Raw genomic sequence first — 25,738 nt, 5'->3', positions numbered from 1 at the left:
GGGACGGGGAACTGGACGTGATGGTAAAGGTGCATGCAGAGGCCAAGGACAAGGCCGTGGGCAAGCTGAAATTGTGCCACAACAAACACCCACATCTTCTTGCCCGACCTTCCTGTCCCAATTTATAGAGGACCGCAGCACACCACTATTGAACCCAGAGCAGTGTCAAAAGGTTGTTGGTTGGATAGCGGATAATGCTTCCAGTCACTTAGCCACCACCACCACCACCCTGTCTTCCACGCGGTCAAGTCTCAGTAGCCGTGAGTCTGGACCGCATATTCCTCACCCTGATCCTCCTTCCTCCCACCATGCCGAGTACCCAGAGACGACTGATCCCACACTTGGACACTCTGTAGAGCTGTTCACTTTTCCATTTATAGATTCCGGCCTCTCGCCCGGTCCACTTGAAGTGGGGCAAGAGGAGATCGCATGTAGCGATGCACAAATATTTGAACAGGCACAGTCACACAAAGGCGATGGTGGGAAAGTGTCACAAGAAAAAGAGGTGGACGATGATGAGACACAATTGCCAGAAAGTCAGGAGGAGGACCAGGGTGAGAAAGTGGAAGATGAGGAGATGGATGATATAGTAAATGACCCAACCTGGCAGGAGGACATGCAGAGCGAGGACAGCAGCACACAGGGGGAGGGAGGCAGAGCAACCCAATAGGCAGGAAGAAGCAGTGTGGTGGCCCCAGAAAGAAGGCAGGCAACCGTTCCCCGTAACACCAACACGAAGGAAGTTGCCAGTACAACTGTTAGGTCTTCCCGAGTCTGGTTGTTTTTTAAAGACTCTGCTGATAACCCCAAAAAGGCCATTTGCACTACTTGCCAGGCCAGCATCAGGAGGGGTGGCAAAACAATCAGCCTGACCACCACCAGCATGATCAGGCCAATGGCAGCAAAGCACCTGACTTTGTGGGCCGAAACCCAGGGTCCATGAACAGTGTCTGTGGGTGGCATCATTGCTTCTTCCGCTGTTGTGCATGCAAGCCAATCCTCTGTCCATGGTGCATGTGAAGATGCCTCCTGCCCTGCACCTCTCATTGCACACTCTAAAGTAGCAGCATCAGGAAGCAGGTCCATGTCCTTCTCCCAGCGCAGCGTTCAGTTGTCCATACCCCAGTCCTTGGAACGCAAGCATAAATATGCAGCCAACGCCCCACAGGCCACGCTACTAAATTCTCACATTTCACGACTGCTTGCGCTCGAAATGTTGCCTTTTTGGCTCATTGAGACGGAAGTATGCCGCAGTCTGATGGCGGCGGCAGTCCCTCGGTACTCGGTCCCCAGCTGCCACTATTTCTCCCGGTGTGCCGTCCCCGCATTACACAAGCACGTTTCCCAAAACTTTAGCCGTGCCCTTAACAAAGCATTTACCGGTAAAGTCCACCTAACCATGGATACGTGGACAAGTGCTTGTGGGCAGGGATGGTACATCTCGCTGACGGCACACTGGGTTAACATAGTGGAAGCCGAGACCCAGTCGGACCTTGAAACGGAACACGTCCTCCCGACGCTAAGGATTGCGGGCCCTAGGTCAATCAGGGTTGCCCCCACAGTCTACAGCTCCTGCACCTCATCCTCCTCAGCCTCCTCCTCTTCAGCCTCCATCTCCGAAATGACCACATCAGACACAAGCTGGAAGCACTGCAGCACTGCCTCGGACAAGCGGCAACAGGCTGTGCTGAAGCTAATATGCTTAGGTGAAAAGCCGCACAATGCTGAAGAGTTGTGGACAGCTCTGAAACAGCAGGCAGATCTGTGGCACACACCGCTGAACCTACAGCCAGGCATGGTTGTGTGTGACTATGGCCGGAACCTGGTGGCGGCTCTGAGGCAAGCTCACACAAGTACCATGCCTGGCCCATGTGCTTAACCTCGTGGTTCAGCGGTTTTTCAAATTCTACCCAGAGATGCCGGATCTGCTTGTTAAAGTACGCCGCCTTTGTGCCCATTTTAGAAAGTCAGCTACAGCTTCCGCCGCCCTTGCAGTGTTTCCGCAGGGTTTGCAGCTTCCGGCTCATAGACTGGTGTGTGATGTCCCCACGCATTGGAACTCTACACTGCTGATGTTGGGAAGGATTTGTGAGCAGAAGAGGGCACTTGTTGAGTACCAGCATCAACAAGGCCATCGGTATTCAGTTCAGACTCCACACATAAGACCTCTGGAGTGGACATGGATTTCAAACATATGTACCATCGTCCAAAACTTTGAGGACTCCACCAAGATGGTGAGCGGCGATGACGCCATAATTAGCATCACCATGCCGCTTCTCTGTCTTCTGAAATGCTCTCTGCTCACAATCAAAGAGGATGCATTGCAGGCGGAGCACGATGAGATGGAGCAAGGAACCATACAGGGTGATTACACACAGCCAAGCCTCATCTCATCCCAACATGGATTGGGTGACAATGAGGAAGAGGAGGAGGAGGAGGAAGGACAGGAGCTAGTTTCATGCACTATAGACGGTACTGCCTGCACAGCTGTCATACCGTCTGTTCAGCGAGGATGGCCAGAGGACAGAGAGGAGGAGGAGGAGGAGAGCATGGTCAATCATCCTCTTGGTGAGGACACCGAAGTCTTGCCTGTTAGTAGTCTGGCACGCATGGCTGAGTTTATGTTACGCTGCCTTTCCCATGACCCTCGCATTCTCAAAATTTTGGATGACAGTCATTACTGGTGGGTGACACTTTTAGACACAAGCTACAAGGAGAACGTTATATCTCTTATTCCTGAGGCGGACAGGTCTACAAAAATGGGGCTGTACCAGAAGGCCCTTGTTGCAGAACTATTAAAAAAATTTCCATCTGAAAACGCTGGCGGCAGAGGGCACACTTTGTTGGACAACCAAGGAGTACAGGCGAGAGAGACACAACTTCAATCCAGCAGAGGCAGGGGAACACTGTCAAAGTTCTGGGAAAGTTTTCTCAGACCCTCCCATCGCACAGGCCCTGAGGCATGGGGTACTGTCACAAGGAGTGCAAAGTTTGGGAAGATGCTGAGGGAGTACCTTGCCGACTGTACCAACGTCCTCCGTGATTCCGCTGCACCTTATATTTATTGGGTATCCAAGCTGGATACGTGGAATGAACTGGCTCTCTATGCCTTGGAGGTCCTGGCTTGCCCTGCCACCAGCGTTTTATCAGAGCGGGTTTTTAGTGCCGCTCGTAGAATTATAACGGATTAGCGTATCCGCCTGTCAACTGAAAATGCTGACAGGCTGACTCCTATAAAAATGAAAAAGGGCTGGATTGGGCCAGATTTCTCAACAGCGTAACATAAACTCAAATCCAGTGTCTTTTCTTGGGAGGTGTATTCCCATGCACCTTTTCACACACACACATGGGTATACGCTTCCTGATTTTGTCTATTTGCTCATGTCCTCCTCCTTCTCCTCATCCTCCACCACCATATCACCAGGGTGACTGTGGTCCATGATGCAACACCCACATAACTTTTTTAAAGGGTGTTTATGATGCCCGTCAAAAAAATTTTTTAGACAGTATGTTCATGTATACCCCCAGGGGTAAATGTTTGTCAGCCCATACACTTAGTGCATGGTCATTACTAGTTTAGGAGGCCCGCTCCTTTCTAATGGGAACATTTTTTTATGTGGCCCTCCTCCACGTCTCTTCCATGGAGCATTGAAGTACCTCCAAATTTTTGGCAGCCCTTGCATTCACTGCATAGGCAAACACTATGGGAGACTCTCTGCTTTCTAATGGGAATTTGTCATTACTTTGGCCCTGCTTTATGTGTCTTTAAATTCTTAGTGGGGTTTTTCCTAATATTGGTCAGCCGTTGGACTCACTGCATAGCCTATAATTGTATAGCAGACTCTCTCCTTTCTAATGGGAACATATCGTACTTGTTACTGTGGCCCTGCCCAGTATGTCTTTAAATTCTTAGTGGAGTTTTTCCTAAAATTGGTCAGCCGTTAGACTCACTGCATACCCTATAACTGTATAGCTGACTCTCTCCTTTCTAATGGGAACATGTCGTACTTGTTACTGTGACCCTGCCCTGTGTGTCTTTAAATTCTTAGTGCGGTTTTTACTAAAATTGGTCAGCCGTTGGACTCGCTTCATACCCTATAACTGTATAGCAGACCTGCTCCTTTCTAATGGCAACATGTTGTTACTGTGGCCCTGCTCTATGTGTCTTTAAATTCTTAGTGAGGTTTTTCCAAAATTTTGGCAGCCCTTGCAGTCACAGCATGGGCATTTCCACTATAGGAGACCCGCTCCTTTATAATGGGAACATTTTTTTTACTGAGACCCTCCTCTATGTCTCTTCAAAGGGGTATTGGGTTGCGTCCAAATTTTTGTCAGCCCTTGCAGTCACTGGATACGCAATAACAGTATAGGAGACCCACTTGTTAATAATTGGAACAACAAAGCATAGCCGGCTGATGACTCTCTAACAATAGCGAGGGCCGACTGCTGGCCATTTAAGAATAGTAAGGGCCATCTGATGTCCCTATAAAAAAAGGCTTTATGACTTTCAGAGTCCCTCCATCATAAATAAAACAAGATGTGTCTGATGATGTGTCACACACCACATTGCCAGAAATGGTTGTAAAATATTAAAATGACATTTCCCGGTGAATGCATTTGTCTTAAAAAATAATGTAAATGAAACAAAACAATAGGCTCTTTCTTTGGTATAAAAAACAGCGTCACCAATTTAACCTCAATGTAATCACATTGATCAGGTCATGCACCTCCTCCTCCATCTCCGAAATGACCACATCAGTCACAAGCTGACAGAACTGCAGCACTGCCTTGGCCAAGCGGCAACAGGCTATGCTGAAGATAACATGCTTAATACTTAATTGACAAACCACCCAGCGCTGCAGAGTTGTTGAAAGCTGTAACACAGCAGCCTGATCTGTGGCTCTCACTGCTGAACATACAGCCAGGCATGGTGGTGTGTGACAATGGGCAGAACCTGGTGACGGAGAAATGACAGCTGGAGTAGATGCGGTTTCCCTCTATGTCAGTCCTTTCACCGAGCTAAATACAACTCTCAGCAAAAAAAGTTGTGGACTGGCTCCGTACCGTCCCTGGCCACATTCACCTGTCCACGTGTTTGTGGTTAGGCGGTCCTTCCCAGTAAGTGCACTGGGGAGGGCACGGGTAATGTTGTGGGACCCGTACTTGTGGATGGCGGAGACGATACCAGGAGAAAGAGTGGCGGCTGGGGACCGAGTATGGAGACCCGGCCGCCGCCGGCATGAGGTTGTGAAAAGCTTCCGCCTCCATGAGCTTAAAAGGCCATATTTCAAGAGCAAGCAGCTGCCCAGAAATCTGGCAGTTTAGTGTTGCGGCATGTGGGTGGGTGGCTGGCTGCATACTTGCACTTGCGTTCCAAGTAATAGAAAACTAAGCAGATGGTGGCCTCTATCATCATCATGGCCTCACCTCGGCACTATGAACTCTCCTGAAGGAGAAGCCATTGCCCGCCGGAGGAGTCTCCGGTTCTCTGGTGGGTCCTTTTAACCCTGCCGAGAAGCAGCCCAGGCTAAGAAAAGTTTGGCAGAAGGTTCCCGGACACTCTATGTGCGCTTTTTTAATGTGCATCGGCCATGCTTATGCATGTGATTTCTTAAACCGCATTACAGATCAGGCCATTGTCCAACTCTGTATTCAAGAAATAAGACGCGCAAAGAAAGATGTGTGTGTCAAAGCACCACCGACAAGTGCGAGTTGATGTTGGAGGGGCTGCCATTGCTTCTGCAACAAGCTGCATTAGAGGACTTCCTGGGAGAAATGACACCCAGGGTAGATACGGTTTCCCTCTATGCCAGTTCTTTCACCGAGCTAAATACAACTCTCAGCAAAAAAAGTTATGGACTGGCTCCGTACCGTCCCTGGCCACATTCACCTGTCCACGTGTTAGTGGTTAGGCAGTCCTTCCCAGTAAGTGCACTGGGGAGGGCACGGGTAATGTTGTGGGACCTGTGTTTGTGGAAGGCGGAGAAGATACCGGGAGAAATAGTGGCAGCTGGGGACTGAATATGGACACCCGCCGGCATGAGGTTGTGAAAAGCTACCGCCTCTATGAGCTTAAAAGGCCATATTTCAAGTGCAAGCAGCTGCCCAGAAATCTGACAGTTTAGTGTTGCGGCCTGTGGGTGGGTGGGTGGCTGGCTGCATACTTGCTCTTGCATTCCAAGGAATGGGGTAGGGACAACTGAACGCTGCACTGGGACAAGGACGTGGATGGTGATTGTTGCAAGTCTGCAATGACAGGTGCATGGCGGGAGGCATCTTCGCATGCGTCAAGGATCACTTATGATGGGCACACTTTTAAGCAGTGACCTGGGAGTCAGAGATGCTTCCAGAGGTCTTCCTCATGCTGTTCCCATGTCTTTTCAGCACAGAATGCATGTGTCTGATGATGTGTCACACACCACATGGCCAGATAAGGTTGTAAAATTTTAAAATGACATTTCCCAGTGAATGCATTTGTCTTTGTTGAAAGCAATGCAAAAGTGCAAAAACGCATCAAAAACGCTACGCGTGAACATAGCCCAAGGTGTGGAGGAGTATTTTTGTTTTTGGTTATTTATTTTGCCTTATATACAAGTTATTACCATGGAAAGGATGTTCCTTAACATATTTCCCAGGAAAATCCATTTTGTTTTAGTTTTTGAATGTTTTATTGTGAGTCTGTAAAAGTGGCGTAATACTCTGACAACGTTGTTGACAGCAGTGACCTGGGAGTCAGAAATGCTTCGAGGGGTCTTACACACGCTGTTCCCATGTCATTTGAGCACTGTTCTCGTCGATTTGGGCAATTTTTATGCCCTCTGCAGACCGCCGGGGTGAGCCGTCTCAAAAATACTCGAGTTTCCCATAGACTTACATTGGACTCGTTGCTCGGGTCGAGCACCAGAGTATTCCAATTTGCTTGACCCGAGCAACGAGTACCCGAGCATTTTAGTGCTCGCTCATCACTAATAAAGAAGCATAGTGCGACCTTGCACAGTAACAAGACCTCCATTTTGTTCCCCACCATGGAAGATAGTATCCTCCAAACTAAATTAAATTACAGCAATAATAATATCCCCTGAGTGGCCTCTACAGTAATTATGTCCCCCAATTGCCACCATAAACGAATAATTCATGTTCCTCATCCTGACCCCCATACACTAATTATGTCACCCCTTTATTTAATAAGGTCCCAGATCCTGGTATCACGCTGGGTCTGGGGAGAATCCAGCGTATAATGACAGGAAAAGGGACGGGTGCCCTGCAAGTGGGGAAAGGGGAAGTGGAGACCCCAAAACAGCTCAAATGGCAAACCATGACTCCCCTATGGACCCTATATAGGTTCTGCACCTATCGCCGAGCAGGAAACATGGCCCTAGCTGACCATAAAGCTAGGCCATAGGTAGGGAAGGGGAGGGGTGAACACTAGTCAGCCCCACTGCAAACTAAAGTACACACAAGGGAAAAAGACAAGGTAATAAACTTAGCTTAAAGATGACACCGGGGGAAACAAGGCAACAATCCACAAAGGAACTCCAAGAAAATTCCTACTAGAATTCCAAGCCTGAATACATGAGAAACTCTCTATGACCTGCAACTCTGAGCGTATTTAAGGATACAGCAAGGGTGTAGTATATAGCAGCAGAAGGTAAGCATCACCGGTGGGTCCTAAAGGTATAATCCCCAAGCAAGGTGAGAATCACCGCTGGGTCCTAGAGAGAGAGGGATAATGAAAGGATCAGGAAGATGTTTGCAAGGCCAAATGCAGTGACCTTCTACAACCGGACCCCATATGATTGTCACTCAGGACCAGGTTTCTCTGGATGAGAGGCATGAAATGAACAAACTAACCTAAGGGCATTCACCTTTGATGCTGAAACCCACATTCTTTCCTCAGGACCGTAACCCCTCCAGTGCACCAAGTACTGAAGGAAACAACACTGAAGACAAGAATCCACAATCTTCAATATTTGGTACTCTAAATTGCTATCAACCATGATTGGGGGCGGTGGCAAAGTGGAGAACTCAGGAGGTACCACATACTTCTTGAGCAGAGACCTGTAAAACACATTGTGGATCCTAAGAGCCTGAGGCAACTCCAGATGAAATGCTGCTGGGTTAATGACGGTGGTTATTTTATAGGGACCAATAAATCTAGGTCCCAGCTTCTAGGAAGGAACTTGATATTCCTGGTAGACAACCACACAAAATCATTCACACTTAGGTCCGGACCTGGCGAGTGTTTCCTGTTAACCATACGTTTGTATCTATCTCCCATGATTTTCAAATTACACTGAACCCCCTGCCACACAGAAGAGAGCGATGAAGCAAAACGCTGTAACTGCAGCCCCGGCACTGACTGACAACTGAGCCTCAATGTAGAGCAAGTGTCTGTCAAGGTCGGCGGTGCGGTTACAACAGTCGCTATAGTGACTGAACCGGAGGCGCCCCCGCTCCATGACTGAAACTGAATGCTGGCGGGAATAATAAAGTTCATTTTCTCCCCGCTGCATTCGGCTGTGTGCAGGTGCCGGGCAGTATAATAATGCTGTTAATCTGCAAATTAACCACATAGCTGCAGGTTAATAGCGTTATTTATGGTGACAGATTCCCTTTAATGCCCCCATTCTAAGCCCCTTTGTCCTCTCCCCTGCCCAATCACAGAGGGGGGAATGAAAAAAATTCTTCTTACCTTCCTGCACTCCCCCGGCGTCCTCTTGCGGCTTCATATTCGCCGAGGTCGTTAAAATGGCCACCGACTGTAGCTGTGAAAGGGCGCTCTGCTCTGTGACAAGACATGCACTGACGTCACATAGCAGTAACATTGAAAGGCCGGCAACCTATCAGAAGCCGCATGCTAACGAGTGCGGCCTCTGATAGGCCATCGACAATTTAGCGGAACTGCTATGTGACATCGACTCGCGGCTTGTCACAGAGCAGAGCGCCCTGCCACAGCTGCAGCCAGAATTCATCTTGATGTGTGTAGTGCATCATTGCGGTGGATCAGATAAGAATCCTGCGTGCATGCGCCCCTGCCTGCGGTATTAAAGGACCTGTGCCCCTAAAAGTTTTTTTTTTTCTCTCTTCTATACTCTCTCTGGGCCCCACCAGGCATTTCACCAGTACCCCGCCAGGCTAGTCCGACCCTGCCCTCATGCTTATTGGCTGTGTAACAAACGCCAAACATGCGGAGCAAGGATTTGAGTTTGAAATCAAGCACTGCTCAATGCTTGCCGAGTAACAAGCACATCCGAGCATCCAGATACTCGAGTAATATCCAAGTATCACAGAGCACATTTGCTCATTCCTAATCATGAATTTAAACACCATGATGTTGTTTGGTCTACATTACTGGAATGATCTTAATGTTAACATAAGCATAATTATGTTGTTCTTTATCTTTTTTTTCTTATGTTTATATATATGATTCACTTGTTGTATATATCCAATTTGAAGATGTTATTGAGGGGGGGGGGGGGTGTCTAATGGATCTTAAAAGAATCGAGAATCATATCAGGGTATGTTACGATTAAGGCTATGTGCCCACGATGCAGAAATGCTCCAGATTTTTCCTGAGCGTTTCTACATCTCCCCTGGCAGAAAAAATGCATGCGGATTGTACATGCGGATTGTACATGCGGATTGTACTTGCAGATTGTACATGCGGATTGTACATGCGTTTTTCCTGCCAGGGACAAGCGGATGTGAAGCGTTCTTCACTTGCATTTCCACATGCGGGTTGATAAGCGCTTTCCAAGCGATTTTAGCATCACTTGGAAAGTGCTTGTCAACTTGGTCACACTATATAAATCCATGCAAACGGCATGGATTTATATAGTGTGACCCCAAAGAATGGTAAGTATAATATTTTTTTTTTATTTTATTCTTTTTTTTACAGGTACTATGGTACCCGGGTCCGGAGGAGAATCTCCTGTCCTCCACACTCGGGTACCATCCGCACATTGGAACGCATGGAATGCACATCTACATATACAGCGATGCGTAATCCATGCGTTCTAATGCAAGTCAATGGCGGCGAAAATGCAGCGCTTCCACAAAATAATTGGTAGTGCTGCGTTTTTTTCCGCAATGATAATCCGCAGCGGAAATTTCCGCAGCATGTGTACAGCACATGCGGATTATCATTGGGGAGCATGGCAGGCCTTCTACCATGCGTTTTTTAAGCGTTTCTGCAGCGTTTTTGCTGCTGCGGAAACGCTTAAAAAACGCATTGTAGGCACACAGTCTAAGACTGCTAAGTCGAAAACGCGTTACCAAGTTCCACAGTCCTTGATGATTTTTTAATGGATTACTAATAAAACAGCATGTTTTACAAGGTTTTTATCTCTTTTCTGTTTCACACTTTTCACATGTACAGCACCATGGAATTAATAGTGCTCTAAAAACAAATAATAATAATACCGTGTAAAGTGGTATGCAAATGATATGCTAATACGACTTTCTAGTGAAAGTTGTCGCCTGTGTTCAACATTGCTAACGCCACTATATCTCTACATGGCTATCAAGTAGTTGATCTCTCTCCTCTGAACAGTGTGATCACACTGCTTACAGCAGAGAGAAAACTGTGCTCCGCCTGCATGTCGCTCTGCTCTATGTGTGAGAACACGCTGGTTAGAACAGTGAGACAGACAGGTGGAAGGAAATGCTGCAGAGAGGTCTGTGAGACATGCACCGATAGAGATAACTCCCACACATCTGTGCTCACATTCACAACTACGCACAAATGTCTGTGCTAAACTGCAAGCTATCAGAGATAAGTGACTAATGCAGGGCTGATGGAGGGAAGGGGATTACTTTCACTTTATCAGTGTCTGTCTTGAGAGATACTCCCCAGTGATCTACTCTCTTCAATGTGATAACACACTGTAAGGAGCAGGGGGATGGGGACGGCAAAGCAGTGAATCCTTGTAGAGCGACAGTAAGGCTGTGTGCCCACGATGCGTTTTTTAAGCATTTCCGCAGCGGCAAAAACGCTGCAGAAACGCTTAAAAACGCATGGTAGAAGGCCAGCCATGTCCCCCAATGATAATCCGCATGTGCTGTGCACATGCTGTGAAAATTTCCGCTGCGGATTATCATTGCGGAAAAGAACGCAGCACTACCAATTATTATGCGTTTTCGCCGCCATTGACTTGCATTAGAACGCATGGATTACGCATCACTGTATATGTAGATGCGCAATCCACATGTTCCAATGTGCGGATGGTACCCGGGTGTGGAGGAGAGGAGACTCTCCTTCGGACCCGGGTACCATAGTGACGCGCCCCCGGGGCAATGGAGTACTCGGCAGCCAGGCCTATGGATGCTGGTGGGGGATAGGTCACAGTGGCTGGCCCGGTCCGTGGCCCAGGGCGGTCAACCAAAAAAGGGGATAGTAACTTGGATAGGAAAAATAAAAATAAAGTAAATAGTTTGTGACGTCACCTGTGGTACCTGGTAATGATTACCAGCGCTGCTTCAGACGTCCGGGGGTGTTGGGATGGCAGCTGAGGTGTTTCTGCTCCCCACAGGTGGAGCGGACCCCCGGGGCAGTGTGGAGTTTGATGGTGGGTGGTGATGCTGGGCTTGTAGTGCAGGCAGGATGGCGCAGCAGGAGTAACTGACAGAGGCAGGGGGATTCGCTTCAATACCTTTACTGGTGCGGATGTCAGGTACGGTCCAGGGTACTCAGTAGGATGGGTGCACTTCAGGACTTCTCCCCAGTGAGCGGGTATAAGGCCTCCTGGTTCGTGTCTGCCTCTCTGTATGCTCCTGGCCAGCCTGCAACTGGGCCTAGCTTATGTGTCGTGCTGTTCCTTCACCTGTCGCTCGGTAGTAGGACCTTCTGCTGGCTACCACTATCCAAGGTAACGCTGGGGCCTTCGTGGTTCTTGGTCCTGTAATGGGTCTAGCTTCAGGTTTGCCAGGGACTTGTTGTCCTCCTGGAATGCCGGTGGTCCCTACTGGGTATAAAGGACCCTGTAGGCGCGGACCCGGTGTCCGGTTTGTATATCGGTGTGAGCCTATGATGCTCCTCTGCCCCCTCAACTCCTCTCTCCTTTCTCCTCTTGCCTTCGGCCACAATTAGGGCCCTCAATAAGGCAGCAGCAGACGCGCTGCGTCTTCGCTGCTCTCAGCGTCAGCACGCTCTCAGACTCTCTGACTCTGTCTGATTGACCTGAACTGCCTGGCTCCACCCTCCATGTATATATCCCTAACGGGCTCCTTCTGGTGGTGTGAGGAGGAAGGGTGGAAGTGTTTGTATGTAGTGAGGGCCTCTTGTGGAGAAGTCCGTCCATGCACCCTGGGTCCTGTGGTACCTGTGCACAGCAGGGTGCCACAATAGAAACTGTGAAAAAAAGAATAAAATAAAAAATAAATGTTATACTTACCTTCTGACGGCCCCCGCTGCGCTCCTCCTCTCATGCCGGCAAATTGCGATGGACTGAAGGACCTGCGCTGACGTCATAGTCATGTGACGGGTCACGCGACGCTGATGTCGGCAGGTCCTTCAGTGCAGTGTATCGCGATCTGCCGGCAGTCAGCACCGAGTGAAGCAAGACTGCGGGGGCCATCGGAAGGTAAGTATAGATTTATTTTTATACATTCTCTCGGGTCATACTACATAAATCCATGCCGTTTGCATGGATTTATATAGTGTGACCAAGTTGACAAGCACTTTCCAAGTGATGCTAAAATCGCTTGGAAAGCGCTTTTCAACCCGCATGCGGAAATGCATGTGAAGAACGCTTCACATCTGCATGTCCCTGGTAGGAAAAAAGCATGTACAATCTGCATGCGTTTTTTCTGCCAGGGGAGATGCAGAAACGCTCAGGAAAAATCCGGAGCATTTCTGCATCGTGGGCACATAGCTTAAAAAGTATTTTTTACTTAATTTAATAAAGATAAAAATCTTCAGGATAGGTTCTTTTCAAACGTGCTGAACCACAGAATAAACCTAACAATTTGTGCAGCATGGTTGATAATGTGAAAAATTACAGTAAAAAAATAGTGTCAGAATTGCTGTTTTCTTAATATATTCCTATCTATAGAGAGTTAATAAAACTTTGTTAATATGTTAAAGTGGCAAAAAATTGCCCAAGTTCTGAACATCTCACGGACCACAGCTCAATTCATCATCCAAAAATGGAAGGAGTATGGCACAGTTGCTAACCCACCAAGACATGGCCGTCCACCAACACGGACATTCCAAGCAAGGAGAGCTCTAATTAGAGTAGAAGCCAAGAAGCCCATGGTCATTTTGGAAGAGCTGCAGAGATCCACAGCTCAGGTGGAAGAATGCGTCCAGAGGATATTATTTGTATACTCCACAAACATGGCCTATATGGAGGAGTGGCAAGAAGAAGCTATTTTTTAAATCAACCCATAAGAAGTCCCATTTGCAGTTTGTAAAAAGCCATGTAGGGGACACAGCTAGCAACTGAAAGATGATGCTCTGGTCAGATTAGTCCAAAGTAGAACATTTTGGGCTAAATGAAAAATGCTAGGTGTGGCGCAAAACTAACACTGCACATCACTCTCAAAACACCACTGCAACTGTCAAACAGGGTGGTGGCAGCATCATGCTGTGGGGATGCTTTTCTTCAGCAAGGACAGGGAAGTTGGCCAGAGTTGATGGGAAGATGGATGGAGCTAAATAAAGCTAAATTCACCTTCCAGGGGGGCATCGACCCTTGACATAGTGCTAGAGTTGCAATGAAATGGTTTACATCAAAGCATATTCATGTGTATAAATGGTCTAGTCACAGTGTAGACCAGGGGTCTCAAACTTAGCTGGACATATGGGGCCACACACGGAAAAACATTTAATTTTGGGGGGCCGCATTATTTGCATGACAAAGTGACATTTTTAGTGATACCATTTTATTTTCTATACACCATTTGAACTGGTCCTCATATTGCAGACATGGTCTCCCCGCCAGGTCCCCCATATTGCAGACATGGTCTCCCCTCCAGCTCCCCCATATTGCAGACATGGTCTCCCCTCCAGGTCCCCCATATTGCAGACATGGTCTCCCCTCCAGGTCCCCCATATTTCAGACATGGTCGCCCCTCCAGGTCCCCCATATTGCAGACATGGTCTCTCCTCCAGGTCTCCCATATTGCAGACATGGTCGCTCCTCCAGGTCCCCCATATTGCACACATGGTCACCCATGCAGGTCCCCCATATTGCAGACATGGTCGCCCCTCCAGGTCCCCCATATTGCAAACATGGTCTCCCCTCCAGGTCCCCCATAATGCAGACATGGTCGCCCCTCCAGGTCCCCCATACTGCAGACATGGTCTCCCCTCCAGGTCCCCCATATTTCAGACATGGTCTCCCCTCCAGGTCCCCCATATTGCAGACATGGTCTCCCCTCTAGGTCCCCCATATTGCAGACATGGTCTCCCCTCCAGGTCCCCCATATTGCAGACATGGTCTCCCATCTACGTCCCCCATATTGCAGACATGGTCCCCCATCCAGGTCCCCCATATTGCAGACATGGTCCCCCCCATACTGCGCACAGGGCCACCCCCCCCATACTGTACTCAGGGTCCCTGCCCCCATACTGCGCTCAGGGTCCCCGTCCCCCCTTACAGCGCTCAGGGTCCCCATCCCCCATACTGCGCTCAGGGTTCCTATTCTCCCCCATACTGCACTCAGGGTCCCTGTCCCCCCCATACTGCGCTAAGGTTCCCAGTTCCCCCCCATACTGCGCTCAGGGTCCCTGTCCCCCCCCCATACTGCGCTCAGAGTCCCCGTCCCCACATACAGTGCTCAGGGTCCCTGTCCCGCCATACAGCGCTCAGGGTTCCCGTCCCCCCATACAGCGCTCAGGGTCCCCGTCCACCCCATACAGCGCTCAGGGTCCCCGTCCTCCCCCATACTGCGCTCAGGGTCCCCGTCCTCCCCCCATACTGCGCTCAGGGTCCCGGTCCCCCCCCATGCTGCGCTCAGGGTCCCTGCCCCCCCCATACTGTGCTCAGAGTCCCCGTCCCCCCATTCAGTGCTCAGGGTCCCCTTCCCTCCATACAGCACTCAGGGTCCCCGTCCTCCCCCATACTGCGCTCAGGGTCCCCATCCTCCCCCCATACTGCGCTCAGGGTCCCGGTTCCCCCCCATGCTGCGCTCAGGGTCCCTGCCCCCCCCATACTGTGCTCAGAGTCCCCGTCCCCCCATTCAGTGCTCAGGGTCCCCTTCCCTCCATACAGCGCTCAGGGTCCCCGTCCCCCCCCATACAGCGCTCAGGGTCCCTGTCCACCCATACAGCACTCAGGGTCCCCCCCATACTGCGCACAGTGGCTCCCCCCCATACTGCGCACAGGTCCCCTGTGCTGTATTTCACATGACAGAGAAAAAAAAAAGATTCTCACCTGTCCTCTGTTCCCTCGGCGTCCTCTCTGCACCTGTGGCCCGCAGGCACAGACCCTGTAACGATCGCGGCTCTCTCCAGCAGCCGCCGACATCAGCGTTGTAATGCAGTGTATTGCCGCGCAGAGACCGGCTCTCTTCACCGCAATACCAGTGCCAGCCGCCGGCCTATCAGAGGCCAGCAGCTGACATCTGCGCAGCAATACACTGATAGGCCAGCGGATGGCATTGGTATTGCTGTGCAGAGAGCCGGTCTCTGAGCGGCAGTACACTGCACTACAACGCTGATGTCGGCGGCTGCTGGAGAGAGCCGCAATCGTTACGGGGTCTGTGCCTGCGGGCCGCAAGAAGCAGACGGAGAGGCCGCATGCGGCCCACGGGCCGCGCCTTTGAGGCCCCTGGTGTAGACTAAAATCCCATAGAGAATCTGTGACAACACTTGAAAATTGCTATTCACAGACTCCTCCATCCAATTTCTCTGAGCTAGAGCTAGTGTGCAAAGAAGAATGGGCAAAAATTTCAGCCTCTAGATGTGCAAAGCTGGTAGAGACAGACCACCAAAAGACTTGCAGCAGTAATTGCAATGAAAGGGAATCCTATAAAGTATTTACGTCACAATTTTCAGATTTATATTTTTTTTACATATTTAGAAAACCATGTATAGTTTCCTATATACTTTATAATACTTTGTGTTGGTATATCAAATTAAATCAAAATCAAATATAATTGTGGGTGTAACTTGAAAAAAGGTGGAAAAGTTCACAGGGTATGAATACTTTTTCAAGACACAGTACATGTACCGCAAAAACAATCACACTGACAAATACATATCATCCTGATAAAAAACAAGCCCTCACACAAGTACTTTAATCAAAAATAAAAAGTTAAGTATAAAATGCGGTAAAAACAATGGTTAGCTGGATAAGTGAATGCACAAGTGCGTGACTCCTTTAAATAACTTCTATTGTAGTTATGAATACAGTGAAACCCTATGTCTGTGATAGGAATACCGTTAAATGTTTGTAACAAATGTTGTAAATGCTGTATAAATATAGTTAATCTAAATTTATAGATCAAATATGGATTATAAATCGGCTTAAAGAAATTTAATAATAAACTTGTTTTACCTGTTACAGCTTACAAGGTGGTTTCAATGCCTCGTATATAACTGATAACAGCAAGCAATTTGTTTTTAGATCTTGTTCCTCTTAGTAAAAGCTTCCTTCCTTTCTCATACACTATTAGAAGTAAGTGATCTGCTGCATGATGACTGCTCACAGTGACTCCACCCATACCTACTTCTGCTGGCTGTACATGCTGCTTCCAGTATCTGCTAATTGATACATAGCTCTACACATTATTCTCCTGTAACTTATTGGATTCATATCCTACATCTTCTGAAATGTCTTTATTTGGTAGAGATTAGTGTTGAGCGAGCACTAAAATGCTCGGGTGCTCAAAGCTCGGGCCGAGCTCACCGTGATACTTGGGTGCTCGACCCGAGCAACGAGCCCAATGTTAGTCTATGGGAGACCCGAGCATTTTTGCGGCGGCACCCCCGTCAGTCTGTAGAAAGCCTAAAAAGTGCCCAAAACGATAGTGACAGTGCTCAAATGACATGGGGACAGCATGGGGAATGCCCCAGGAAGCATTTCTGACCCCCAGGTCACTGCTGTCAACAACGTGGTCAGAGGTATTAGGGTATGTGCACACGATGCAGAAATGCTCAGGATTTTTTCCTGAGCGTTTCTGCATCTCTCTGGCGGGAAAAAACGCTTGCGGATTGTACATGCGGATTGTACATGCGGTTTCCTGCCAGGGACATGCGGAAATGAAGCGGTCTTCACTTTCATTTCCGCATGCGGGTTGACAAGCGCTTCCCAAGCGATTTTAGCATCACTTGGAAAGTGCTTGTCAACTTTACACTATATAAATCCATGCAACCGGCATGGATTTATATAGTTTGTGAATGTCAAAAAATAAAAAATAAATATATACTTTACCCTCTGATGGCCCCCGGTTTCCTGCTTCATCGGTTCCGGCTGCCGGCAGTGAAGACTTTAGGACCTTCCGACGTCAGCGTCACATGACCCGTCACATGACTCTGACGTCAGCGAAGGTCCTTCATTCAACCGCGAAGTGCCCGGGAAGCCAGCAGGACGCAGCGCGGGCCGTCAGAAGGTGAGAATATATGTATTTTTTATTTTATTCTTTTTTTTTTAATGGTACCTGGGTCTGGATGCGAGTCCTCTCATCCACACCCGGGTACCATCCGCACATTAGACCGCATGAAAAGCGCATCAACATATACAGTGATGCGGATTCCATGCGGTCTAATGCAAGTCAATGGCGGCAAAAGAGCAGCGTTTCCGCAAAATTAATTGACATGCTGCGGACCTTTGACCGCAGCGTTTACGCTGCGGAAAAATCTGCATCATGGGCACAGCACATGCGGATTTCAATTGGGGAACATTGCTGCCCTTCGACCATGCGTTTTTCATGAGTTTCCGCGGCGTTTACGCAACTGCAAAAACGCCGCGGAAAACGCATGAAAAACGCATCGTGTGAACTCAGCCTTAAACCACTTTTACCGGCACACAATAAAACGTTCAAAAACGAAACTGAAACTGCTTTGCTGTGAAATATGTTAAGGAACATCCTTTCCAGGGTAAAGACTTGTGTATAAGGTAAAATAAATAACCAAAAACAAAAATACTCCTCCACACCTTGGGCTATGTTCACAAGTAGCAATTTTTATGCGTTTTTGCACTTTTGTATTGCTTTCAACCGTGACAAATGCATTCACCAGGAAATGTAATTTGAACATTTTACAACCTTATCTGGCCATGTGCTGTGTGACACATGCATACAGTGCTGAAAAAACATGGGAACAGCATGGGGAAGATCCCTGGAAGCATCTCTGACACCCAGGTCAATGCCTAAAAGTGTGCCCATCAGAAGTGATCCTTGCCGCATCAGAAGATGCAGACTTGCAACTATCCCCGTGCAAGTACTTGTCCCAGGGCAGTGTTCATTTGTACCTCCCCTATTCCTTGCAATGCAAGTGACGCGCCCCCTGGGACATATTCCTTTTTGAGGGGAATACCCGGCACCGGATCAGATGGGGGGTTGTAGTCTCCGAGCGGCTGTGACCCGGCCCGTGCCCAGGGCGTCAAGCTCAGTGTTATGTGGCAGTCCTACAGATGTTATTAAGAGTTCTTTTGTGTCGACTACGCCACCCGTTGTGATGCGGTCACTGTGGCCGCCGCTGCTGCAGGGTCCGCTGAGGCTGATGGTGGGTGCGCAGCTTGGTGGGATAACCCCCAACGGGAGGGGTATAGCCTCAGGGGGGACAGGTGCAGAGGATGGGGGTTGTGGTGGTGCAGTGCAGCCGGCAATGAAGACAGAGTCGGGTTGTGCAGTTAAGGGTGTTTACTTACTGCAGATGTTGTACTGGTCACTCCAGCTTCGAGTGACCACCCGAGCCGTGCTGCGTCCACCAGGTCCTGGATCCAGCCAACCCCCAAACAAGTCCGGAGCGTGGCCCTGAGCTCTCCTTCTGTCCCGTTCTCTGGCCGTCCCCACCAGTGATCCACCTAGGTCCAGCTCCCTCGGGCCTTCTGTTGGGACACCCTTGGCCTTGGGTTCCCTGACCCTTCATGTGGTGTGCCTTCGGGGTGGATGTGATGGGTGGCCGTGGCAGATGCTGCCCACGGCCTCCGGTCTCTGGCTAGGGTGTGTTTTCTGCCCCCGCCAGTTTGGGATCCGGTACCCTGTGCCGACTCTTCACCCGGGGATTTAAGTTGGGATCTTGGAGTCCTCTTTTCTGTTTCCCCCTCTGGGTTTCTCTTCTCCTCTCTCACTCTGGGTCTCTCTTCTCCTCTGCTTGCTGACTTGTTCTCTGCATCTGACTTGTTCTCTGCATCTGACTTGTTCTCTGCATCTGACCCTGTTCTTAGTTGGTGCCCACCTTATATACACCCTCTATGTGTGAGCTCAGGTGACCAGCACCCAATGAGCTCCTATCTTTACCCAGGCTGCTCCCCCTATCTGCCCCTACACTACTTGGGATGTACCACCCCCCTCCCACTCCAGCCAGGAACAGACTCGGTCGTACCTGCACATTTCTAAGTGGGAGTACCGTCGGTCTGCTCCTCGGAAATGGGATGTGTGTAGTGCATGCAGCCTACCGAGCTCAGTTCCACACTCCATCCTTACCCGGGAGTGGAATATCACACCTCTGGGTTGAGGTGCAATACCCCTGTAGCAGCCGAATCCTCAGGGTGCTACATTCCCCCCTGGTAAATCACAGCACGTCCTCGGGCTGTAAGACATAACACCAAAAACATACATTTTTTTTTTTTTTCATAAACATATAAAACATATAAAACATTATATATATATAAAACATTCTCGTCGCCTCTGGCTCCTCCTCCGGTCACTATGCAACGTGTGACCGGGTAAAGTGCGACAGTCTCTCTGGAAAACTGGTTTTCCTATAAAACCAGTAGGGGGCGCTTTAGGAAGCGCAACTATTTACAGGGGAAGTTGGCCGCTCTCAGTCCTCGGCCAGGTAAAGGGAAGGGAATGGCTGCTCACAGTCCTCAGCCTGGTATGGATACGGAATAACGGGTAAACAGTTCACTCATGCTGGTCCCAACGGGGACTATATATATGTAGCAACAGTTTCTTTGGTACCCGGTCGGGTAACTATTTACATCTACTGCTCTGCCGCACTCAACGGCGTCTTCCTCCTGCTCTTTGCTTGTAGCTGGTTGTAACTTCAGACCCGTCCGGGTCCTCTTGCTCCTCCTCCTCGCACCGCAACTCCTCCTCCGTCAGGCGGTGTACGTGGAGGGCGTAAGGTCCTTTGGCACACTTGTGCCGGGTGAAGGTGACCTCGTCTCCGATGTAGAGGTCACGACCTCTGTGCCCCTCCGGCAGATGGGACTCCACGTCTCTGCGCGTGACAAAGACGTCGCCGGGGGTGTTGTTGTCTCGGATGAAGCCCCACCCATGCTGCTGGTTGAACTTGATCACTGTCCCGATGGTGCGGGGACAATGCGCTGCACGGGGGTCCCTCCTGGTCCGGCTCTTCTGCTCGGCACTCCGTACTTGGGCCTGCTGTTCCCGGACCCGCCTCTCTCTCCGCTCCCTCGCAAACTCTTCGAGCTGCTGTCGGCAACACTCAGCACGCTCCGCTGCAGCTGCCCTGGTTTCCTGAGTGAACCCCATTAGGTCTTCTCCGGTGGGGTCCCACTCAAATTGGGCCTCTTCAAGTGGGGGCGAGATCCGTGCCACGGGCGTCGGAGCCGGAATCAGGGGCTCACACAAGGGCCCTAGTCTCTGCTGCCGTTCCAGCTCATGGAATTCTTCGGGCCAGATGAAGGGCCGCCCGTCCGGCCATGTGAGCTGGCTGAACAAGTCCTCCCCCAGGTGTGGCACCCTTGGTTTTACGGGCGCGGGTGCGGTGGTGGTGGCGCCCGGGTTGCCCAGGCCTTGCGGCCAGGCCTGGGGCACCTGGAAGGTGAAGGGCACCGTTAGGACGGCGGCGCCCTGGGCTACCTGGCCTTGCGGCCAGGCCGGAGGCTCCGCGGAGGTAGGGGGCGCTGTTGGTGATGCGGCGCCCGGGGGTACTAGGCCTTGCGACCAGGCTGGTGGTATTTCCTGCTTTGTCACGCTCCGGGTCGAGGCGCGTGACGTCACAGGGGTCGCTGCGGCGGCTTCCGGTCGGGGCTTAGTCCATAGCGGTGACATGGCGGCTACGGGCACAGCAGGGGGACTTTCGGGCTCTGCGACGGGGAGCTGGGGCAGGTGGGCGGTTTCCCGGCTTGGGGTATAGGCGTCCCCTTTACCTGCCTCCATGCGTTCGGCTCCCTTCTCGGCGCCGTCTCCGGCCTTGGGTCCTCCCGCGCCATCCTCAGAGGCGGTCTGTCTCCTCATCTTGGCTGGCGTGCTCCGGGTCTTGATTTGCTGGGCCATCTCTCGGCTCCACTCCGCCAATGTCTCTCGCTGTACCCGGGCCATCCTCCGTGCGAGGCCCTCCAGGGCAGTCTGTGCACACTCCCGGTCTCGGGGGAGCTGTGCAAGGACCTCCACTAGGCCTAGTGGGGTCGTGGTTTCTAGCAGGCTCCTGACCAACGGGTCGGTGCTGCTCTGCTCTTCTTCCAGCAGGCTCCTGGCCAGCGGGCCGGTGCTGCTCTGCTCTCCTTCCTCGGTCTCTAGCAGACTCCTGGCCAGCGGGCCGGTGCTGTTCTGCTTTCTCTCCATCTCCGGGCAAGCTCCTCCGCCACTCCTCTCCAGGCTTCTTGCCTCCGGGTGCGCTCGCTCCAGACTCCTCGTTAGACTTCTTGTCTCCGGGTGCGCTCGCTCCAGACTGCTCCAGGCGGCACCCATCTTCGTTCTTTTCTTTCGTCTCCTCCCACTTCGAGGGCGGTCCCGGGGCAACTCGGTGACTGTCAGCTCCAGGGGTAGTTCTTTCACGCTGACAGACACCTCCAGCATCACAGTCTCTGTTGGTGGGGGCGGTTTCCACTTTTGGCGCCATTTTCTGTCCTGGCCCACGATGGGAGGCGGCCTCTTGCCCTCCTTTGGCACGCCCATAATGGCGTCCGCTGCTCTTCCAAGGCGGGAAATCTTCGGATTTGGCGGGAAGCGTCGCCCAGTGGCGGGAAACTCTGCAGATGGCGGGAACAAGCTGGAAATGGCGGACAATCGGCGGGAAACGACCTGTGATGGGGTCCGATGGCGTGGACCCTCCGGAACCGGCGGGAGACTTCTTTCTGAGGTAAACTTGCACTTTTCTTCAGGCACGCAGTACCCGGTTGTTGTGGGCACGTAATCCTGCCGACTACGCCAAAGTTGACGCGCCCCCTGGGACATATTCCTTTTTGAGGGGAATACCCGGCACCGGATCAGATGGGGGGTTGTAGTCTCCGAGCGGCTGTGACCCGGCCCGTGCCCAGGGCGTCAAGCTCAGTGTTATGTGGCAGTCCTACAGATGTTATTAAGAGTTCTTTTGTGTCGACTACGCCACCCGTTGTGATGCGGTCACTGTGGCCGCCGCTGCTGCAGGGTCCGCTGAGGCTGATGGTGGGTGCGCAGCTTGGTGGGATAACCCCCAACGGGAGGGGTATAGCCTCAGGGGGGACAGGTGCAGAGGATGGGGGTTGTGGTGGTGCAGTGCAGCCGGCAATGAAGACAGAGTCGGGTTGTGCAGTTAAGGGTGTTTACTTACTGCAGATGTTGTACTGGTCACTCCAGCTTCGAGTGACCACCCGAGCCGTGCTGCGTCCACCAGGTCCTGGATCCAGCCAACCCCCAAACAAGTCCGGAGCGTGGCCCTGAGCTCTCCTTCTGTCCCGTTCTCTGGCCGTCCCCACCAGTGATCCACCTAGGTCCAGCTCCCTCGGGCCTTCTGTTGGGACACCCTTGGCCTTGGGTTCCCTGACCCTTCATGTGGTGTGCCTTCGGGGTGGATGTGATGGGTGGCCGTGGCAGATGCTGCCCACGGCCTCCGGTCTCTGGCTAGGGTGTGTTTTCTGCCCCCGCCAGTTTGGGATCCGGTACCCTGTGCCGACTCTTCACCCGGGGATTTAAGTTGGGATCTTGGAGTCCTCTTTTCTGTTTCCCCCTCTGGGTCTCTCTTCTCCTCTCTCACTCTGGGTCTCTCTTCTCCTCTGCTTGCTGACTTGTTCTCTGCATCTGACTTGTTCTCTGCATCTGACTTGTTCTCTGCATCTGACCCTGTTCTTAGTTGGTGCCCACCTTATATACACCCTCTATGTGTGAGCTCAGGTGACCAGCACCCAATGAGCTCCTATCTTTACCCAGGCTGCTCCCCCTATCTGCCCCTACACTACTTGGGATGTACCACCCCCCTCCCACTCCAGCCAGGAACAGACTCGGTCGTACCTGCACATTTCTAAGTGGGAGTACCGTCGGTCTGCTCCTCGGAAATGGGATGTGTGTAGTGCATGCAGCCTACCGAGCTCAGTTCCACACTCCATCTTTACCCGGGAGTGGAATATCACACCTCTGGGTTGAGGTGCAATACCCCTGTAGCAGCCGAATCCTCAGGGTGCTACACAAGCGCAAATATGCAGCCAACCACCCACCCACGCGCAGGCTGCAATACTATACTGCTAGCTTGCACTTGAAATGGGGCCTTTTAGTTTGGAGGAGGCCGAAGCTGGCCACTACCTCACGGCTGCGTCGGCTGCGAGGTCTCCATACACAGTCCCCAGCCGCCACTATTTGTCCCAGGAAACTTCCCCACACCTTAGCCTGGCCTGCTTTAGGGCAGCATTGGACAAGCCCACCAGACAACCAGAGACTCCTCAGGTGGGCCCTGCCTTCTCCATCAGGGGAGTTGAGAGTGCCAAGGTGAGGAACATGATGATGATGATAGAAGTTAGCATTTGCTTTGTTTTCTTGGAATGCAAGCGTAAGTGTGCAGCCTGCCACCCACCCACCCCCAGGCTTCAATATTATACTGCTAGCTTGCACTTGAAATGGGGCCTTTTAGTTTGGAGGAGGTCGAAGCTGGCCACTACCTCATGGCTGCTTCGGCAGCGAGGTCTCCATACTCTGTCCCCAGCCACCACTATTTGTCCCGGTAACCTTCCCCACACTTTTCTTAGCCTGGCCTGCTTTAGGGCAGCATTGGACGAGCCCACCAGACAACCAGACTCCTCCGGTGGGCCCTGGCTTCTCCATCAGGGGAGTTGAAAGTGCCAAGGTGAGGAGCATGATAATGATGATAGAAGTTAGCATCTGCTTTGTTTTCTTGCAATGTAAGCGTAAGTGTGCAGCCTGCCACCCACCCAACCCCAGGCTGCAATACCATACTGCTAGCTTGCTTGCACTTGAAATGGGCCTTTTAGGCTTCTGGAGGCAGACGCCGGCCACCATGTCATGGCTGTGTCAGCGGCCTGGTATCCATACTCAGTCCCCAGCCGTCAGGGGGCGGCTGAGTGTCCATACTCGGTCCCCAGCCGCCCCTATTTGTCCTGGTGCGCCTTATACACAAGCGCGCATACAAAAACATTACCTATGTCCTCCCCAGTGCATTTAGAGGGAAGGACAGCCCATTCCTCTGTAGTGTGTGCACGCCAACCCCCTGTTCATGGCACATGCGAAGATGCCTCCCGCCCTGCACCTGTCGTTGCAGACTTGCAACTATCCCCGTTCAAGTCCTTGTCCCAGGGCAGTGTTCAATTGTACCTCCCCCATTCCTTGCAATGCAAGCGCAAGTATGCAGCCTGCCACCCAACCACCCCCAGGCTGCAATACCATACTGCTTGCTTGCTTGCACTTGAAATTGGGCCTTTTAGGCAGGTGGAGGCGGAATCTGGCCACCATGTAATGGCTACGTCGGCGGCCTTGTATCCATACTCAGTCCCCAGCCGCCTGGCGGCCTGGTGTCCACGCTTGGTCCCCAGGCGCCAGGGGGCGGCCGGGTGTCCATACTCGGTCCCCAGCCACCTCGTGGCCGGGTGCCCACACACGGTCCCCATCCGCCCCTATTTGTCCCGGTGCGCATTATACACAAGCGCGCATACCAAAACATAACCTGTGCCCTCCCCAGTGCATTTAATGGGAAGTACAGCCTAACCACAAACACGTGGACAAGTGAATGTGGCCAGGGATGGTCCATCTCACTGACGACTTCACACTGGGTTAATACTGTGGAAGCTGGGACACAGTTGAACACTGGGATGCAACACGTCCTCCAGACATAGAGGATTGCGGGTCCTGGGTCAATCAGGCTTCCACACAAAGTTCAGAAGGTAGACAGCAGCAGTGGTCGGCCTCCTACACAACAAGTAAATTATTCATGATCATGAGGCCATCCATCTCCTTAGCTTTCTGTTCCTTGGAATGCAAGTGTAGAGCCCCGAGGGTTCGGTTGCTACAGGGGTATTGCACCTCAACCAGAGGTGTGATATTCCACTCCCAGGTAAGGATGGAGTGTGGACCAGGGCTCAGTTAGCTGCACACACACACTCACCCCATTTCGGGGGACAGCTCGACGGTGCTCCCATTTTATGCAGGCACAACTGACCATGTCCCTGGCTGGAGTAGGGAGGGGGGAGAGAAGGAGATGTAGGAGCAGAAGGGGACGGTTTCTGGAGCATAGTAAGGAGCTCATTGGGTGCAGGTCACCTGAGCTCAGACACAGAGAGGCAGATAAAAGGTGGGAGCCATCTTAGTCAAGGGAGAAGTCCAGTCAGGGGTTCAGAAGGGAGAGAGCTGATAGGGAGCCGAGGCTCAGCCTGAGCTCAGCTCCACGAGGCAGGCCTAGAGAGAAGGCTGGGGCCAGAGAGGAGAAGAGGAGAAGGAGAAGGAAGGAAGGAGAAGA

At 51.3% G+C, this 25,738-nt stretch overlaps 1 protein-coding gene across 1 annotated transcript in view; it reads right to left on the bottom strand.

Moving 5' to 3' along the window:
* Positions 1-16,655, bottom strand: part of LOC141258972 (alpha-1,4-N-acetylglucosaminyltransferase-like) — a 233,215-nt gene extending 216,560 nt beyond the window's left edge. The window contains exon 1 of the mRNA XM_073674306.1: positions 16,503-16,655. The gene's annotated coding sequence lies outside the window, so the exon portion shown is untranslated. The remainder of the gene's footprint in view (positions 1-16,502) is intronic.
* Positions 16,656-25,738: the final 9,083 nt, after the last annotated feature.

This window comes from Phyllobates terribilis, unplaced genomic scaffold (genome assembly GCF_046119375.1).
Source record: "Phyllobates terribilis strain yellow unplaced genomic scaffold, ASM4611937v1 Scaffold_3__8_contigs__length_932513732, whole genome shotgun sequence".
NCBI classification, from domain to species: Eukaryota; Metazoa; Chordata; class Amphibia; order Anura; family Dendrobatidae; genus Phyllobates; species Phyllobates terribilis.
This window is presented reverse-complemented; position numbering and strand designations above follow the sequence as displayed.